Source organism: Oryctolagus cuniculus, chromosome 11, assembly GCF_964237555.1.
Source record: "Oryctolagus cuniculus chromosome 11, mOryCun1.1, whole genome shotgun sequence".
Taxonomy (NCBI): domain Eukaryota; kingdom Metazoa; phylum Chordata; class Mammalia; order Lagomorpha; family Leporidae; genus Oryctolagus; species Oryctolagus cuniculus.
The window spans coordinates 51,859,535-51,881,506 of NC_091442.1; positions in this window are offsets into that span (position 1 = coordinate 51,859,535).

The window sequence follows — 21,972 nt, forward strand, 5'->3', positions numbered from 1 at the left end:
GCCAGTAAAGATGCTACCTGCAGTGCCAACATCCCATATGGGCACTTCTTTGAGACCTAGATGTTCCACTTCTGATCCAGCTCTCTGCTGTGGCCTGGGAAAGCAATAGAAGATGGCCCAAATCTTTATGCCTCTACACTCACATAGGAGACCCTGGGGAAGCTTCTTGCTCCTGGCTTCATATTGGCCAAACTATAGTCATACAGCCATCTGAGGAGTGAACGAGTAGATGGATGACATCTCTCTCTCTCTCTTTCTGCCTCTCTGTAACTCTACCTTTCTAGTAAATAAATAAATATTAAAAATAAGTTATTGATGAGAATGCAAATTAACCTGGGATTATGGAGACTAGCATGGCCATTCCTCAAAAACTGAAAAGTGATCAACTGTCCAACGATTTTGTGTGTATCAGAAGCGAAAGAAATCAGCATACCAAAGAGATTCCTGCCTTCCATGTTGACTATAGCACTATTCACAGTACTCGAGGTATGTAACCAACTTAGGTATCTGTCAATAGCTTAAGAGTTATCTGAACCTCATTTGGTGATTTAAAAGTAATACAATATTATTTGCTTTAAAATGGTTTGAGGTAGAGACACTTAAGTGAAAATAAGACTGGCATAGAAAGAAAGAAAGAAATCTTACATTTTATCTCTGATATACGGATTTCTGAAAAATGCAATGGATATAAATTTAATTGTTGTCAATTAGGATGTGAAGAGTGATTTCTGAGGATAGTGGGTTGTAGGATAACAGATACAGAAACAAGGTTAGAAAGAAACAACCTGCTGCAGTGTTGTGACTGTACTTCAAAATAAGATATACTGTATAAAAAACTGGAATGGGGGATCTTGTAGGCTCTAAACACAAACAAGGTAAATAGAAAGCCTAGATTACTAGATTGTTTAAATTATGCTGTGTAAGTACTCAAATGCTGCACTGCATCCTATATAATATACAAGTAGTACATGTTAAACATGGAGTAAAATATAAAAACAAAAAATTTCTTTATATACTAACAATGAACTATCTGCAAGAAGTGATTAACCAAACAACTTCATTTACAAAGCATAAGAAAGTATTTAGGCAATAATCTCCAGTCCTGTTAAGAATTATTTAAATATGCATCATCGTATAATTTTTAAATCAAACTTGCCTTTCTCATTGAAATTTCTGCTCATCCTTTGTGTGGTTTACAACTAGACTTTCTGATACTCTATGGATGCCATTATTGCAAAGCTAAACTTGAACTTAGATGCAACAATAGTTACAGTTTTTAAGCTTTATTTGTTTACTTGAAAGGATGAGGGACAGAAGTGGATAGAGAGATCATCCACTAGTTCACTTGCAAAGGCTTGCAAAACTGGGGCTGGGTCTGGCTTAATCTAGGAGCCAGGAACACCTTTTGTACCTCCAATGTAGGCGGAAGGTACATGAGTACTTAAGCCAGCATCCAATGCCTCTCAGATACATTAGCAGCAGTCTAGATTGGAAATATGGAATGGCTAGGTCCTGAATGAGATACATAAAGATGATGTGAGGGCATCTCAAGTGGTAGCTTAACTCACTGCACAAAACCCCATTCCTTCATACAGTTTCATTCAGTCTTAGTACTGTTCTCAAATTACAGGCACGATGTTCAACCTTGAATCCATGTTTAAAAACAGGCATGGGTGTTTAGTGTAGTGATAAGGAAAATTGTATTCAACAATGGAGGACCTTGGTTCATTTCCTGGTTCTGATCGTGATTCCAGCTTCCTATTTAAGCAGACCCTGGGAAGTCATGGTGATGGCTCAAGACATAGGTTGGTGCAACCCACATGGAAAACCTGAAGGCCAGCGCCGAGGCTCACTAGGCTAATCCTCCACCTTGCAGCGCTGGCACACCGGGTTCTAGTCCCAGCCGGGGCACCGGATTCTGTCCCAGTTGCCCCTCTTCCAGGCCAGTTCTCTGCTGTGGCCAGGGAGTACAGTGGAGGATGTCCCAAGTACTTGGGCCCTGCACCCCATGGGAGACCAGGAGAAGCACCTGGCTCCTGCTTTCGGATCAGCGTGGTGCGCCGGCCGCAGCGCACTGACCGTGGCAGCCATTGGAGGGTGAACCAATGACAAACTTTTCTCTCTGTCTCTCTTTCTCACTGTCTACTCTGCCTGTCAAAAAAAAAAAAAAAAGAAAGAAAGAAAACATGAAGTGAGTTGCCAGCTCTCAGATTTAGACATAATACCTCCCTGGAAGTTATCAGCATTTAGGAAGTGAACATGTCAATATGAGCTCTTTCTCACATTCCCTGTCTCTTACTTTCTCTCAAGTAAATAAGAAAAAAATTTATCAGACATAAAGAGCAACATAGGTTTAGATGTCAGGCCAAGTAAGGGAAAGTCTGAAAGCAAATGAAAGTACAGCAAAATACTTATATTCTTTTTTTTCTTTTTTTTAACTTTTATTTAATGAATATAAATTTCCAAAGTACAGCTTATGGATTACAATGGCTTCCCCCCCATACCGTCCCTCCCACCCACTACCCTCCCCTTTCCCACTCCCTCTCCCCTTCCATTCACATCAAGATTCATTTTCGATTATCTTAATATACAGAAGATCAGCTTAGTATACATTAAGTAAGGATTTCAACAGTTTGCTCCCACACAGAAACATAAAGTGAAAAATAATAGATGATTTTTTTAATGATGATGAAATCAGATCAGACCTATTGTCATGTTTAATCCCAGTGAGAGTCAAGTTGGGAGTTGACAATTTCTTTTTTTTTTTTTTACAGAGGATCAGTTTAGTATGCATTAAGTAAAGATTTCAACAGTTTGCACCCCATAGAAACACAACGTGAAATATATTGTTTGAGTACTCGTTATAGCATTAAATCTCAATACACAGCACATTAAGGACAGAGATCCTACATGAGGAGTAAGTGCACACTGACTCCTGTTGTTGACTTTACCAATTGACACTCCTGTCTATGGCATCAGTAGTCTCCCTATGCTCCGGTCATGAGTTTCCAAGGCTATGGAAGCCCCTTGAGTTCTCTGACTCTTATCTTGTTTAGACAAGGTCATAGTCAAAGTGGAGGTTCTCTCCTCCCCTCAGAGAAAGGTACCTCCTTCTTTGAAGACCTGTTCTTTCCACTGGGATCTCACTCACAGAGATCTTTTGCCAGAGTGTCTTGGCTTTCCATGGCTGAAATACTCTCATGGGCTTTTCAGCCAGATCCGAATGCCTTTAGGGCTGATTCTGAGACCAGAGTGCTATTTAGGACATCTGCCATTCTATGAGTCTGCTGAGTATCTCACTTCCCATGTTGGATCACTCTCCCCTTTATTTATTCTATCGGTTAGTGTTAGCAGGTACTAGACTTGTTGATGTGCTCCCTTTGACTCTTAGTCCTTTCATTATGATCAATTGTGAACTGAAATTGATCACTTGGACTAGTGAGATGGCATTGGTACATGCCACCCTGATGGGATTGAATTGGAATCCCCTGGTATGTTTCTAACTCTACCATTTGGGGCAAGTCAGCTTGAGCATGTCCCAAATTATACATCTCTTCCCTCTCTTATTCCCACTCTTATGTTTAACAGGGATCACATTTCAGTTAATTTTCAACACTTAAGAATAACTGTGTATTTAATTACAGAATTAAACCAGTCATATTAAGTAGAACAGACAAAAAAACTACTAAGAGGGATAATGTATTCAGTTGTTCATTAACAGTCAGGGCTATGCTGATCAAGTCACCATTTCCCATAGTGTCCATTTCACTTCAACAGGTTTCCTTTTTGGTGTTCAGTCAGTTGTCACCGATCAGGGAGAACATATGGTATTTGTCCCTTTGGGACTGGCTTATTTCACTCAGCATGATGTGTTCCAGATTCCTCCATTTTGTTGCAAATGACTGGATTTCGTTGTTTCTTACTGTGGTATAGTATTCTAAAGAGTACTTATATTCTTTATTCCCATGTGATCTAATGGTTTAGTGTTTATTAAAATGTTAGTAGCAATTTCTGATATTTAAAATTATGTTAGAAACTATATAAAAGATACAGGTAAAATTTTGAGGTCATTCTTTTACAAGATATCTGAGCTTCCAAAGAAATGGTGTTATTTGAAATTGGGTACAATCGCTTCTCGGCCTTTTGGCTAAGATCAAGTGTAGAAATTGGGTACAGATTATTTGAAAATATGTATTCTCAAGTCCAGTGAAATTACCGAAACAAAAATTTGAAAGACATATATTCATGATACCTTAAATATGGAGTTAAATGTGATCCTGTATTATGCTCAATGAAAAAGAGATGAGGTGTTGGGAATTTAGCATAATATTTAAGTGGCTCTTTGGGATGCCTTCATCCCACATTGGAGTGCCAATCTTGGGCTCTGGATGAACTCTCTATCTCAGCTTCCTGCTAATATTCACCATGGAAAGGAGAAGGAGGCCAGTGCCGCTGCTCAATAGGCTAATCCTCCACCTGTGGCACTGGCACACCAGGTTCTAGTCCCAATTGGGGCACCGGATTCTGTCCCAGTCGCTCTTCTTCCAGTCCAGCTCTCTGCTGTGGCCCAGGAGTGCAGTGGAGGATGGCCCAAGTCCTTGGGCCCTGCACCCCATGGGAGACCAGGATAAGCACCTGGCTCCTGGCTTTGGATCAGCACAGTGTGCCGGCTGCCGTGGCCATTGGGGGGTGAACCAATGGAAAAGGAAGACCTTTCTCTCTCTCTCTCTCACTGTCCACCTGCCTGTCAAAAAAAAAAAAAGAAAGGAGAATGAGATAGCTCAGGGTCTCTGCTAATTGAATCTTGGACACAGATTGAGTTCCTAACTCCTATATTTGGCTAGGTGCTGTTGTACTCCTGAAGGAATTTGAGGACTAAAGCAGCAGATACTAAATCATTCTTTCATTCTGCCTTTCATAAATAAAATAATTGAATAAAAAGAAAAAAGAAAGTGAGAAGAAAAATGTATAAACAAGAACTGCTATGGGTGTTTGGTGCAGCACATGTTTGGCCACATGTTATATCAAAATCTCAGCTTTAATTCCAACAGCTTCACTTCTGATTAAATTTGCTTTTAATGCACACATCAAAGGCAGCAGCTCATGGCTCAAGTACTTGGATCCCTGTCACACACGTGGGGACCTGGATGGATTTCCTGGCTCCTGTTTTACCCCTAGCCAAGCCACAAATCTTGTAGACCTTGGGGGAGTAAACTGTAGCTGGAGATTCTCTTTCCCTTGGCTTTTTAGATTTTCTAATGAACAGTAAATAAGAAATAAAAATACTAACTTAGAATAATATAACAGGGGGGCGGAGCCAAGATGGCGGAATAGTGAGGGCGCGCACCGATAGTCCGGGAAAATTTAGTTTAATAAAAGGGGAGTTATGGTAGCCGCAGAAAAAAGAACCAGGAAAAATTGCACGGGAATCGTGTATCGGAGGACCTACTTGGAGAACAAGGTCGCCCACCACGCGGAAGCCAAGTCGCGGGACCGAGCCGCAGAAGCCCCAGTGCTCCAAGGGGAGTGCATGCCACACAGACAACAGCGGGGAGACTTGGGACGCTCAGGGCTCCGAGTCCACACATCGGCGCTGGAAGGGGAGGTGAGCTCAATAACCCGAGACATTGGTGGGGAAATGGGGGTCAGAATCTAGAGGGGGGCCGGAAAGTGCAGCAAACTCACTACCGGAAAGAAGGGAAAAAAAAAAGCTTCGGGGTTTCTCTTCCCCCTAACCTTGCAAAGGTTACAAGGCTGCAAGGCTAGAAGAAATCCCAAGAGACAAAGAGCAGGCCTGCGCTCTGGATTTACATATCAATGGGGGAGAGCTAAGGAACTGAGTCACTACAATTCAGTAGCCTAGGCAACCCAGTGGGAGTCCAGAGGAGCCAAAGACTGGAAGCTAAATACCATCAATTCTGCACAGCCGTGCCCTGCGGTGTTACTTACCCCCTGAATAAATAAAATAAATAAATAAATAAAAAGAGAGAGATTTACCACGCATAACCTGAGGGTGTCACCTTTGCACACCCTTAACCTGGAAGAACCAGGCAGAGCTCTCAGGCCGCACCCATCTCAAGCCTCCAAGGCTCCTCCAACAGCAGGCAGTCCACTTAACACGGACACAGTATAAAAAAAAAAAGAAAGAAAAAAAAACGCACAGTGACGCAAGAAGAATTAACTATGCCGAGTAACAAACACAGAAATAGAGGGAGCAAGATCAACGATGACACTATGATGCCTCCAAATAAGCAAAACACCCCAAGCCAAGAGTATGAAGATGATGAGATAGAAGAAATGCAAGATACGGATTTCAAAAATTTATGATAAGAACATTTAGAAGTTTTCAAAAGCAAATCCTTGAACTACAGAAATCCGTAATGGACAACATTGAAAATCTCTCTCGTGAAAACGAAATTTTAAGGAAGAGTCAAAATGAAACTCAGAAACTAGTAGAACAGGAAAGTGTAATAGTCAAGAGAAATCAAAATGAAATGAAGAGCTCAATAGATCAAATGACAAACACATTAGAAAGCCTTAAAAACAGAATGGGTGAAGCAGAAGAGAGAATATCGGACTTAGAAGATAGAGCACAGGAAAACATACAGTCAGACCAAAGAAAAGAAGAGGAAATTAGAAACCTAAAAAATATTGTTGGGAATCTACAGGATACTATTAAAAAAACCAACATTCGAGTTCTAGGAGTTCCTGAAGGCATGGAGAGAGAGAAAGGATTGGAAGGCCTTTTTAGTGAGATACTAGCAGAGAACTTTCCAGGTTTGGAGAAGGACAGAGACATCCTAGTACAGGAAGCTCACAGAACCCCCAATAAACATGACCAAAAGAGATCCTCACCACGACACGTGGTAATTAAACTTACCACAGTGAAACATAAAGAAAAGATCCTAAAATGTGCAAGAGAGAAACGTCAGATTACTCTCAGAGGATCTCCAATCAGACTCACAGCTGAGTTCTCATCAGAAACCCTACAAGCTAGGAGGGAATGGCGAGACATAGCACAGGTGCTAAGAGAGAAAAATTGCCAGCCCAGAATATTATATCCTGCCAAGCTCTCATTTGTGAATGAAGGTGAAATAAAGACCTTTCATAGCAAACAGAAATTGAAAGACTTTGTGGCCACTCGTCCGGCCCTGCAAAAGATACTTAAAGATGTGCTACACTCAGAAACACAGAAACACGGCCATCAATATGAAAGAAGGGAAAGGAAGAACACCTACCAGTAAAAGAGCATGGGAAGCTCAAAGCATATACTAGAAAATATTTCCGGGAAAATGCCAGGGCAAAGTCACTACGTATCAATAGTCACATTGAACATTAATGGTCTGAATTCTTCAGTTAAAAGACACCGTTTAGCTGACTGGCTCACAGAACACAACCCAACTATTTGTTGCCTACAAGAAACACATCTCTCTAACAAAGAGGCATGCAGGCTGAAAGTGAAAGGTTGGAAAAAGATATTCCATGCCAACAGAAACCAAAAAAAAAGCAGGTGTAGCCATATTAATATTAGACAAAATAAACTTTAATACAAAAAATGTTAAGAGAGACAAAGAGGGACACTATATAATGATTAAGGGTTCAATTCAACAGGAAGATGTAACTATTATAAATGTATATGCACCTAATTACAGGGCACCGGTCTATTTAAAAGATATGTTAAGGGACTTAAAGGGAGATTTAGATTCCAATACAATAGTACTGGGGGACTTCAATACTCCACTCTCAGAAATAGACAGATCATCCGGACAGAAGATCAACAAGGAAACAGCAGATTTAATTGACACTATTGCCCAAATGGATCTAACAGATATCTACAGAACTTTCAACCCTACATCTACAGACTTCACATTCTTCTCAGCAGCGCATGGAACGTTCTCTAGGATTGACCACATACTAGGCCATAAAGCAAGTCTCAGCAAATTTAAAAGAATTAGAATCATACCATGCAGCTTCTCAGACCACAGCGGGATGAAGCTGGAAATTAGCAACTCAGGAAACCCCAGAAAGTATGCAAACACATGGAGACTGAACAACATGCTCCTGAATGAACACTGGGTCATTCAAGAAATCAAAAGAGAAATCAAAAACTTTCTGGAAGTAAATAAAGACAACAACACAACATATCAAAACTTATGGGATACAGCAAAAGCAGTATTGAGAGGCAAATTTATAGCAATAGGTGCCTATACCAAGAAATTGGAAAGGTACCAAATAAATGAGCTTTCAGCGCACCTCAAGGACGTAGAAAAACTGCAGCAAACCAAACCCAAATCTAGTAGGAGAAGAGAAATAATTAAAATCAGAGAAGAAATTAACAGGATTGAATCCAAAAAAACATTACAAAAAATCAGCCAAGCGAGAAGCTGGTTTTTTGAAAAAATAAACAAAATTGAGACCCCATTGGCCCAACTAACTAAAAAAAGAAGAGAAAAGACCCAAATCAATAAAATCAGAGATGAAAAAGGAAACGTAACAACAGACACCACAGAAATAAAAAGAATCATCAGAAATTACTACAAGAACCTGTATGCCAGCAAACAGGAAAACCTATCAGAAACGGATAGATTCCTGGACACATGCAATCTACCTAAATTGAACCATGAAGACATCGAAAACCTAAATAGACCCATAACTGAAACAGAAATTGAAACAGTAATAAAGGCCCTCCCAACAAAGAAAAGCCCAGGACCAGATGGATTCACTGCTGAATTCTACCAGACATTTAAAGAAGAACTAATCCCATTTCTTCTCAAACTATTCAGAACAATCAAAGAAGAGGGAATCCTCCCAAATTCTTTCTATGAAGCCAGCATCACCTTAATCCCTAAGCCAGAGAAAGATGCAGCACTCAAAGAAAATTACAGACCAATATCCCTGATGAACATAGACGCAAAAATCCTCAATAAAATTCTGGCCAATAGAATACAACAACACATCAGGAAAATCATCCACCCAGACCAAGTGGGATTCATCCCTGGTATGCAGGGATGGTTCAACATTCGCAAATCAATCAATGTGATTCACCACATTAACAGACTGCAGAAGAAAAACCATATGATTATCTCAATTGATGCCGAGAAAGCATTTGATAAAATTCAACACCCTTTCATGATGAAAACTCTAAGCAAATTGGGTATAGAAGGAACATTCCTCAATATAATCAAAGCAATTTATAAAAAACCCACAGCCAGCATCCTATTGAATGGGGAAAAGTTGGAAGCATTTCCACTGAAATCTGGCACCAGGCAGGGATGCCCACTCTCACCACTGCTATTTAACATAGTTCTGGAAGTTTTAGCCAGAGCCATCAGACAAGAAAAAGAAATCAAAGGAATACAAATCAAGAAGGAAGAAGTCAAACTATCCCTCTTTGCAGACGATATGATTCTGTACTTAGAGGATCCAAAGAACTCTACTAAGAGACTATTGGAACTCATAGAGGAGTTTGGCAAAGTGGCAGGATATAAAATCAATGCACAAAAATCAACAGCCTTTGTATACACAAGCAATGCCATGACTGAGAAAGAGCTGCTAAGATCAATCCCATTCACAATAGCTACAAAAACAATCAAATACCTTGGAATAAACTTAACCAAGGACGTTAAAGATCTCTACGATGAAAATTACAAAACCTTAAAGAAAGAAATAGAAGAGGATACCAAAAAATGGAAAAATCTTCCATGCTCATGGATTGGAAGAATCAACATCATCAAAATGTCCATTCTCCCAAAAGCAATTTATACATTCAATGCAATCCCAATCAAGATACCAAAGACATTCTTCGCAGATCTAGAAAAAATGATGCTGAAATTCATATGGAGGCACAAGAGACCTCGAATAGCTAAAGCAATCTTGTACAACAAAAACAAAGCCGGAGGCATCACAATCCAGACTTCAGGACATACTACAGGGCAGTTGTAATCAAAACAGCATGGTACTGGTACAGAAACAGATGGATAGACCAATGGAACAGAATTGAAACACCAGAAATCAACCCAAACATCTACAGCCAACTTATATTTCATCAAGGATCTAAAACTAATTCCTGGAGCAAGGACAGTCTATTCAATAAATGGTGCTGGGAAATCTGGATTTCCACGTGCAGAATCATGAAGCAAGACCCCTACCTTACACCTTACACAAAAATCCACTCAACGTGGATTAAAGACCTAAATCTACGACCTGACACCATTAAGTTATTAGAGAACATTGGAGAAACCCTTCAAGATATTGGCACAGGCAAAGAATTTCTGGAAAAGACCCGGGAGGCACAGACAGTCAAAGCCAAAATCAACTATTGGGATTGCATCACATTGAGAAGTTTCTGTACTGCAAAAGAAACAGTCAGGAGAGTGAAGAGACAACCGACAGAATGGGAAAAAATATTTGCAAACTATGCAACAGATAAAGGGTTAATAACCAGAATCTACAAACAGATCAAGAAACTCCACAAAAACAAAACCAACAACCCACTTAAGAGATGGGCCAAGGACTTCAATAGACATTTTTCAAAAGAGGAAATCCAAATGGCCAACAGGCACATGAAAAAATGTTCAAGATCACTAGCAATCAGGGAAATGCAAATCAAAACCACAATGAGGTTTCACCTCACCCCGGTTAGAATGGCTCACATGCAGAAATCTACCAACAACAGATGCTGGCGAGGATGTGGGGAACAAGGGACACTAACCCACTGTTGGTGGGAATGCAAACTGGTTAAGCCACTATGGAAATCAGTCTGGAGATTCCTCAGAAACCTGAATATAACCCTAACGTTCGACCCAGCCATCCCACTCCTTGGAATTTACCCAAAGGAGTTTAAATTCACAAGCAAAAAAGCGGTCTGCAGCCTAATGTTTATTGCAGCACAATTCACAATAGCCAAGACCTGGAACCAACCTAAATGCCCATCAACGGTAGACTGGATAAAGAAATTATGGGATATGTATTCTTTAGAGTACTATACCGCAGTAAGAAACAACGAAATCCAGTCATTTGCAACAAAATGGAGGAATCTGGAACACATCATGCTGAGTGAAGTAAGCCAGTCCCAAAGGGACAAATACCATATGTTCTCCCTGATCGGTGACAACTGACTGAACACCAAAAAGGAAACCTCCTGAAGTGAAATGGACACTATGAGAAATGGTGACTTGATCAGCATAGCCCTGACTGCTAATGGACAACTTAATACATTATCCCTCATAGTATTTTTTTTGTCTGTTCTACTTAATATGACTGGTTTAATTCTGTAATTATCACACAGTTATTCTTAAGTGTTGAAAATTAACTGAAATGTGATCCCTGTTAAACATAAGAGTGGGAATAAGAGAGGGAAGAGATGTATAATTTGGGGCATGCTCGGGCTGACTTGCCCCAAATGGTAGAGTTGGAAACATACCAGGGGATTCCAATTCAATCCCATCAAGGTGGCATGTACCAATGCCATGTCACTACTCCAAGTGATCAATTTCAGTTCACAATTGATCATAATGAAAGGACTAAGAGTCAAAGGGAGCACATAAACAAGTCTAGTATCTGCTAACACCAACCGATAGAATAAATAAAGGGGAGAGTGATCCAACATGGGAAGTGAGATACTCAGCAGACTCATAGAATGGCAGATGTCCTAAATAGCACTCTGGCCTCAGAATCAGCCCTAAAGGCACTCGGATCTGGCTGAAAAGCCCATAAGAGTATTTCAGGCATGGAAAGCCAAGACACTCTGGCAAAAGATCTCTGTGAGTGAGATCCCAGTGGAAAGAACAGGTCATCAAAGAAGGAGGTACCTTTCTCTGAAGGGAGGAGAGAACCTCCACTTTGACTATGACCTTGTCTAAACAAGATAAGAGTCGGAGAACTCAGAGGGATTCCATAGCCTTGGAAACTCATGACTGGAGCATAGGGAGATTACTGATGCCATAGACAGGAGTGTCAATTGGTAAAGTCAACAACAGGAGTCACTGTGCACTTACTCCTCATGTAGGATCTCTATCCTTAACGTGCTGTACACTGAGGCTTAATGCTATAACGAGTACTCAAACAGTATATTTCACTTTGTGTTTCTATGGGGGTGCAAACGACTGAAATCTTTACTTAATGTACACTAAACTGATCTTCTGTAAAAAAAAAAAAGAAAGAAAGAAAGAAAGAAATTATCAATTCCCAACTTGACTCTCACTGGGATTAAACATGACAATAGGTCTGATCTGATTTCATCATCATTTAAAAAAAATCATCTATTATTTTTCACTTTATGTTTCTGTGTGGGAGCAAACTGTTGAAATACTTACTTAAGGTATACTAAGCTGATCTTCTGTATATTAAGAGAATCGAAAATGAATCTTGATGTGAATGGAAGGGGAGAGGGAGTGGGAAAGGGGAGGGTTGTGGGTGGGAGGGACGGTATGGGGGGGGGAAGCCATTGTAACACATGAGTCGTACTTTGGAAATTTATATTCATTAAATAAAAGATAAAAAAAAGAATAATATAACAACAAATGATACACACTATATCAACTATAATCATTTTAATAGTACACCACCTAAATATGCCAATTAAAATATAGAGAATTACATAGTTAAATTTAAAGCAGGGCCTCACCTTTTGCTGTCCATAGATAAACTATTGGAATGTAAATACACATGGAGGGGATTTGAATTAACATTGGCAAAAAGAAAACACATTTTCTTTGCATAGTAGAAATAAATTCAAGAGGTCTGTTGTATAACATGATGAAAATATTAATTATAATATTGTGTACTATAAAATAATTAATTCATTAGGTTATAAAAGTTTTCATTATGCAAAACGGTAATATTATATAATACATATGGTAATTGTCTTTATATATACTCCAAACATCATTTTATGCGCTAAATACATTACATTTTTGTCAACTTAGGATACATATGTGCGGATTTCAAAAGTAAAATAAAATGAAGATATAAAATGATTAAATCAAAAATATGCAGAAACATGGTCCATTTAACACCAGTTACAACAGATAAATCCAATGGTATAAATACCAAACAAGGTGTAATTAGTAGTTATAAATATGTCATTATACAGATACTTTAGCTAACACTAGATGGAGAAAATAAATAGATCACTCCAAGTGTTGTAAAATCACACACATCGGTACATATGGATGAAAAGATAATCCATGTGCTATCAATATTTCCTACAGAATCAGAGTTTATGCACAATCTATAATATGACAGCATTTTGTCATAATGTAAAAAAAAGTTGACCAAGAATTAGCAGATGAGGAACACAAATCATGAAAGATATTGTCACAAATGTCAAACAAAAAGCAAGAAAAATCATGCTTTAGAGAAACAGAATATAAGCAAACAAAAACATCAAACAAGTACCAGGACGTGTTCCTCTGTGGAGGCAGACATAGAAGGGATTGGGAAAACACCTGAACTGACCAAGGCCTCTATATTTTCCTGGATATTGACTTTATGGATGATAACATTCTTATTCAAATTTAGCAGAAAACAAAGATGTCAACAATTCCCTTTGCTTTAAAGTTTTATTACCGTATAATAGGGTTCTATGCAAGTGTATAAATGTATAACACTGAAATCATGGCACACAATGTATAAATAGGTGGCAAAAGTGTAATTAAAAGGCAGCAAGTTTCTACAAATACAATAAAAAAATCTCAGCCCTGGAAACAACCTGTTTATCCCACAGTAACAAGGGACCCCAAACTCAGAAGTCTACCCAGGTTCCCAGACTTTAGGGATCACTTTCAGGAGATGCAGACTAAGGGGATTTACTCTCAGGAACAGAGTAAGGCAAACCTTAGCAGCCAGATAATTTAATTTTGAGAGTTCCACACTTCCTACTTTTCCCTCCCAACAGTCTTCATTGGCTCCCTCCTCCAGGGTCTGAATTCTCACTAGAAATCAAACACTCAAAATCAGTTATGAATCTGATGTTTGCAGGCTTTTTCATCATCACTAACACCAAATGTGTGTTGTTTGCTTAATATCAAACAATACCTCTACAAAACCTATTAACTTTCAAATAATTCAATTCTGATATTATACAGAGTTAGCAGACATCACATATTCAGACATTAGTCCAAACACACCTCAAGCAGATACCAATGAAAAGCATGTCTGTGTTTTTCTGGCTCCATTCCCCATTCTGAAGTTATGCAGAGATCCCATCTAAAGCTATCTTATTAGAATCAGTTTAGCTATTGCCTGAAATTTGTGTATTAGACAGAATCATAGCCACTCTTATCACTCAGGAAATACCTGGGTCTTAAGATCCATGGGCCAGGAATTAAGGAGAAAAGATTTTTTTTCTTTTACCAGTCATGAAAAAAACTCTCAAATTTATAAACCCTTTTGCAGTCAGCAGAATTGGATGTTCTGAGATATTCTCAGTTGCTACAAGTTATCATCTGACTAAACCAACTCTGGATGCACAGTGAAACTACTGTGTTTTCAGCAGTGCATTTGATTTTCAGTTCTCAAACCAGTTAGCTTGGGGTTGGGAGATGGAGAATGATTTGCCTTTACACAGATTTTACTCTCCACACAAGGGTGCAGAGACATTTAATCCCAATTAGGAGAAATCAATCATTGGGAACAGGTGGGACCCTAATGAAGTGATTAGGCTAAATCCATTCATGTGATTGAGTTACTGCTTATTCCCAGGTGTGTGCTATAGAAGTTATTTCATATTTGTCTCTCCTGCACTTCCATTATTTTCTCACATGTTCTCTGTGCCACCCAAGCCTCTGCCAACAAGAGGACCATCAACAGATACTGTTCTCCAACCTTGGACCCAAACCATGAGACGAATACCATTTATTTCTAAATTACTGATACTGTGCTATTCTGTTATTAGCAACAAGAAAACTGACTCAGACTCTAGGAAGAGCTGTGCTGACAGGAATGAATTGTATACCTGTGACCTGGTTTCTCAACTTAAGGATATCAGATCATATTTGGAAGTTCAGTCCTCCATGTGGATTCTGTTATCACCATCAATTTTGAAAGCTGTGAGGCCCCAGTTTTTACACAAACGCTCTTCATTTAGACAGGACAGGACACCAGGGTCATGGCTACTGGCCCAGCTCACAAGGTTACTGGTCTCAGACACTCACCACTTTCCAGCTTCCAAGGAGTCCTAGCATCCTCCTGAGGGTTCCTATGGTAAGGGAAGTTCACAGTGCAGCAAAGGCCTCTCAGGAACAAACTCAGAAAGCCTAGTATTGGGATGCTAGAAAAGAAGACCCGGTGTGGTTCAGCAGTGTTGCCTTAGAGTGCCTGATTTTAAAGTTGCCCTAACCGTGAGCACGGATAGCGTGAGAGAAAATTCAGCCAATCAAAATGCTCCTAGCATGAGGGCAGTAGCTTGGGGTTGTGGCAGGTGGGGAAAGAGAGCAGCTCTGCTGGGTCTCAGGTCTGAAACTGTCTCCTCTTTGCAGCTTGACCCTCCCAACAGCAGGGGCTGCTCTCACCTCCCTGATGATCACAACACCAGAGCTCCCCCTTCCTGCTTTGTCCAGGACCCTGTTAAAATCTTGTGACTCTTGGACTTTCAATAATCTTCTCCTGAGTAACAAAGTGCTGAATCTTTACGGTTTTCTGGGCCTTTTCTTTATGTTATTTATATTCTTGGCCCTTCTTTCAGGTCATTTGACTTTAAAAAATATTGATTCCAGGACTATTTTAAGATACTAAAAAAATATATTACGTAGGTTGACCTTTCTTTCTCTCGTTTCTCAAAGATATTAACTTGCTGGTCTTTATTCTGTTATTTAATACTGTTGTCTGTTTTTTCTTACTGGTATGTCATAACACACTGGATTTATATATTGATCTTACACACAGTAATCTTGCTTAATTCTCTTGTCAGTTTTTATTTGTTTTGGATTTTTTTTTGGATTATCGCATTGTAGAATAGTTTCATTAACATGTATTGACAGCTTGGTTCTTAAAAGCATATCCTTATACATAAAATTTTCTTTTTGTTGTTTCAATTTCCTAACTCACATCCAGGACATTATTTAAGACAGAAAGTGAGAGAGACTTGTACAGGTGTGTTCCCAGGGAAAATAGCTCTCAGCATTCTATGATAATTATGCCGTATATTACATGTTCATTGTAGCCCATCTTATTTATAATGAGTTATAGCTGTTTTTTACTATTTTACTCACAATTTGTTTTTGTGATTAGACCTGAATTTTATTCAAAGATTTTCAACTTTTAATCTCACTGACCATGTGATTTTTTTCCATTTTTCTTCCACATGAGTTATTTACATGGTTTATTTTGAAATATTAACCACCTTGGCAACTTCGAGTCTATCTTACTTTTTATTGATCTCTTATGATATCATATTTTGCTTCACATTAACACTTTCCTTAAAATATGTGTATCTCTTCTTTATAAAGGATGTGTTCTTTAAGCTCCTTTTTAGTTCATGTCCTGATCTGAGTGTGGCATCAATGTAATGCTGCATTCAGAAAAGAAATTCTAACACATTCCCTGTTTATTACCACTTTTCATGAATTTGGGAAATTGAGAACTGTTTTCCTGCCTTGAATATTTGGAAAGTTCTACAAATCTAGGCTGGAAATTTTGCTAGTCAAATTTGTTCATTTTTATTTTGATTTTTCAAACACTGATTCAACTTATTTAGTTTATGTAGCAGTTTCCTATGTTATGTAATATTTTGATAAATCTGTTTCATAATGTGGTGATCCTGGGTTTAAGTTTTAAGAAAGAAAAACATTGTGCATTTAAGAATATCTTCACACTGTCTTGGAAAAATTTATAAATTTGGTCAAGAACAATGCTGTTTGGATTTCTGTCATTGGTTATCTATGTGGCATATCTTTACTTTTCCTTGAGGATTTTACTAGCCTTTATTAATTTGACGTATTTTTTTAAATATTTATTTATTTGAAAGGCAGAGTTATAGAGAAGCAGAGGCACAGAGAAAGAGACAGGTATTTGATCTACTGGTTCACTCCCCAAATGGCTGCAATGGCCAGAGCTGGGCAGATTTGAAGCCAGGAGCCAGGAGCTTCTTCTGGCTCTCCTATGTGTGTGCAGGGGCCCAAGGATTTGGGCAGTCTTCTACTGATTTTCCAGACCGTAACAGAGAGCTGGATTGGAAGTGGAGCAGCCTAGACTTAAAACAGTACCCATATTGGATGTCGGCACTGCAGGTGGTGGCTTTATCCACTATGCCACAGTGCCAACACCTCTGCTCTTGTTTTAAAAATAATTTTCCTGTATACCTTTTTCTGCATGTTTGTGAGCACTGTGATTCTTAAAAGATTATTCCAGGTGTCAGTGATTTTTCAGAATAAAAGTCAACCAGCATTGTTATTTATGATTTAGAACTCAATACTGGATTGCATGGTTAAATGTGCCTTTAGTACACTACAAAATGTACTTCTTATTGGTAGGATCATGTTGTTAAATTGTATATTTTTGGCCAGCGCCACGGCTCACTAGGCTAATCCTCCACTTTGCGGCGCTGGCACACCGGGTTCCAGTCCCTGTCGGGGCTCCAGATTCTGTCCCGGTTGCCCCTCTTCCAGGCCAGCTCTCTGCTGTGGCCAGGGAGTGCAGTGGAGGATGGCCCAAGTCCTTGGGCCCTGCACCCCATGGGAGACCAGGAGAAGTACCTGGCTCCTGCCATCGGATCAGCGTGGTGCGCCGGCCGCAGGGCGCCGGCCGCGGCGGCCATTGGAGGGTGAACCAACGGCAAAGGAAGACCTTTCTCTCTGTCTCTCTCTCTCACTGTCCACTCTGCCTGTCAAAAAAATAAATAAATAAATAAATAAATTGTATATTTTTGGAATTGATGTTTTAAAATGTTGAGACCAAAGTAGTATAAAAAATTATGGATGTATTTTAATTTAATTGTAAAATTATTACTTATAGAGCTTTATATATTAAAGAGAGGTATTGGTGCATATGAAAACAGTAATATTATTGTTACATTCTTTCATTACAAAGTAAGTAAACACTGAAGAAACCTTATTTTAGTGTAACTACAAGTGCAGTAGCTAACATTTCATTATAAATTACATCTTCCTGGTTCTGTGTCTCAGCTGTTTTAGAACTGCCAGCCAAGTTTAATCTTTTGGGCGTTGAAACTTAGTACGCTGAGTAAGCGTTTTTTTCTACAGTAATCCACAATCTGTTCTTTGTGTGGGTTGGCACCTATTTATATTTCTCAAAATAAGGATAGCTTGGAGGAGGCATATACAGTAGTTTTGCTCACTCCTGTTGAGCATGAGCAGCAGTAGATTCTTTCCATCACTAATGCAGTTTTCTAGTGTCTTCCAGAATTTGAAATCTTGAGCACAGAGAAATTCAGTTCTTCAGTGGCAAAGATGTACAGTAGTGGTCTAGTATAGAAAGGAAATGAAGGGAATTTTCATTTTATAAAGGATGAGTCATTAATAAAACTAGGCACATAGTAAGTATATAATAGGTGTTTGATTTATATATTACAGGTATAAATTACTCACTTCTCCAGTTTCTACTTATTGTTTTGATATTTCAAAATGGGTTGATAAAATTTTTGTTGCACATCAGAGCACCCTACAGAGCTTGAAGAATATTGATACCTGTGTCCCATCATATAACCACTAAGTCTGAATCACTCATTTTCTTAAACCTTCCCTGGTGATTCTAATGGACACCCAGAGCTGAGATCCAATAATTTTCACCTATGTAAAATGATCTAATTAAACTGGATTCTGTTTGGAAGTATTGAAATGGAATAATTCAGTTTACAACTATTTAATGAGTGATTATGTTTATTAGACATTAAAGGTGACTTGGCATTCTTTATTTGGAAAGTAATTGAAGTATACTCTTTTTAAAGATAAATCTACCACTAGATTAAAAGTAATCTTTAAATAATATCATCTTTCTGTCCTCATTTCTTTAAAACTTAGAAAATAAGTGTTTATTATTTGAAAAAGCATGTTTAAAAATTGCAGATGAGAAGTGTTGTCAATGATAATCACTTGTGGTCTTATATAGCCACTTAAACCATTTACTGGATTATTGTGGTCTAGTATTGTAGGGTTAGAGGATTCAGGTGAGTTTTTAAAAATACCATTGTCTTTCTCTTCTAAACTTCTCAAAGCTTTCTGATCAAGAATTTCAGTAGCTGGGCGCAAATACTGTGTTCATCATTAAAATGGATATTATATCATTTAATAGAAGAAATTATCATGGCTTATCTGAAAAGAATGTCAGTATGGCTTGTGTATAGACTTAAAAGAGTATATGTGAAAATTTTGTAATGTGGAATAATCATTGAAATATCGAGGACTTTAGTAATTGTATTTCCTGAATAAATGTATGTTTATGAATTTTCCAACATATTTTGATCTGTCCTCTGCTAATAATACCTATCAAAATTCAAAAAAAAGAAAAAAAAACACTTTTTCTTGTTTATTTTTTCTGTTTTACAGTCTTTTTTTTTATTTCTATTTTAATTTTTTTTTTACTTTTATTTAATGAATATAAATTTCCAAAGTACGACTTATGGATTACAATGGCTTCCCCCCCATACCATCCCTCCCACCCACAACCCTCCCCTTTCCCACTCCCTCTCCCCTTCCATTCACATCAAGATTCATTTTTGATTATCTTAATATACAGAAGATCAGCTTAGTATACATCAAGTATGGATTTCAACAGTTTGCTCCCACACAGAAACATAAAGTGAAAAATAATAGATGATTTTTTTTAAATGATGATGAAATCAGAGCAGACCTATTGTCATGTTTAATCCCAGTGAGAGTCAAGTTGGGAGTTGACAATTTTTTTTTTTTTACAGAGGATCAGTTTAGTATGCATTAAGTAAGGATTTCAACAGTTTGCACCCCCATAGAAACACAAAGTGAAATATACTGTTTGAGTACTCGTTATAGCATTAAATCTCAATGTACAGCACATTAAGGATAGAGATCCTACATGAGGAGTAAGTGCACCGTGACTCCTGTTGTTGACTTTACCAATTGACACTCCTGTCTATGGCATCAGTAATCTCCCTATGCTCCAGTCATGAGTTTCCAAGGCTATGGAATCCCTCTGAGTTCTCCGACTCTTATCTTGTTTAGACAAGGTCATAGTCAAAGTGGAGGTTCTCTCCTCCCTTCAGAGAAAGGTACCTCCTTCTTTGATGACCTGTTCTTTCCACTGGGATCTCACTCGCAGAGATCTTTTGCCAGAGTGTCTTGGCTTTCCATGCCTGAAATACTCTCATGAGCTTTTCAGCCAGCTCCAAATGCCTTTAGGGCTGATTCTGAGGCCAGAGTGTCAAAGGGAGCACATAGACAAGTCTAGTACCTGCTAACGCTAACCGATGGAGTAAATAAAGGGGAGAGTGATCCAACATGGAAAGTGAGATACTCAGCAGACTCATAGAATGGCAGATGTTTTACAGTCTTACTAAAAGTATTAGATTGATGTGTTTCTCCATTCTCACTTTCCTATATTGTTATATAATTCATTTTAGTTCTTAAGAAGGATGTCACAATGTTTAGGTCTCTGATATCTCACATAGTCACTTGAGCCTATAAATTTCTGTAAGCACTGATTTATATGACATCTCCTGTATTCCTTTCTGTGTTTCCAAATCCTGTACCAATAGCCTGCCAACTCTCTGCCTCTTGCTGTCTCAAGCCCATGTAACTTCCAGCTATGCCAGACTTTGTGTATCCCTGATCTTGTTCCTGAAAACCATATATTATCAGCAATTTTACCATCCTATGTGACTAGGACTCATATTCATCCTTGTACTTTGTCACTTAAAAAAAACTTTTGCCATCCAAGTCAGCTCTTAGTAGCCTATTATCCTTGTGCCTGCAGCAAGGGCTGGCTGCAGGGTCTTCATCGCTTTGGCTTACAGCACATCTTTCCTCAAGGTCTCCTAGTGTGCTTGCATCCTATGCCAATCCTCATGTATCTCCTGCCCCTAGGCATGTAATCCTTATGTTCCCCTCACATGCTGACCTCCCAGATCCACACAGCCCATGTCAGGACTCCTGTGTCTCCATTCCTTTATAGAAATTGACTTCACTCCTACCCTGGAGTGTTTTTTCCCTTTATACTTCCAGCTTATGGCAATCTTTGGTTATCACTTTACGATTTGCTAAAAGTCATGGCATCACTCAGCTGTTTCCATGCTATTTACCTGTAGCCAGTATCTCCTTTTGTCTCTGCAATCCCTATGATTCTAGCCCATGCCATTCCTCTGTTTCCTCATATCTATAGCCCATATATCTCAATCCCTTGTTGACTCTCAAGAGTCCCAACTACAGGGATAGTTTGGCTGCTTATCCACTGGTGGATATGAATACCTTTGCTGGTTTTATACTTAATTCCCATCCTTCCCCTCCCCCATCCCCTCCTCCTTCTCCTTCTGCATCTTCTTTTCTTCATTGCCCCACTTTCTTTATTTTTATATTGTATATACATTATTTTCATTTAAATTCCAATTTTTATTGATGGTGCTTACAATATCAGTTTACTTTGTGTTTGTAAATTTTACTAAATTTTCTATTATCTCTATTAATTTTCATCATAATTGATATTACAGACTCTATTTCCTGAATTTTAAACATGAAATTGATTTATTGAGTTTTGGGAATTTAATGAGTGGATAGAAATTGAGAACTCAAGGTTATCACAAAATGTAAATCTATTATTGTGCACTGTGTCTCATGCTGGGCAGAATGTGTGTTAATCTGCCTATTTTGCCTCATATGGGCTGCAGGCAGGCACTTCGGAAAATTGATCCAATTTCTTGTTATTAATGAATTCCTCTAAAGGAGGCTACAATTTGCATTTTTGTGTGCAACATTTATCTCTTTGATGCAAATATTTTGAAAATGACTGCCTGGTCTGAAACTTGCTTGGTAGACAATGACTAGAAAA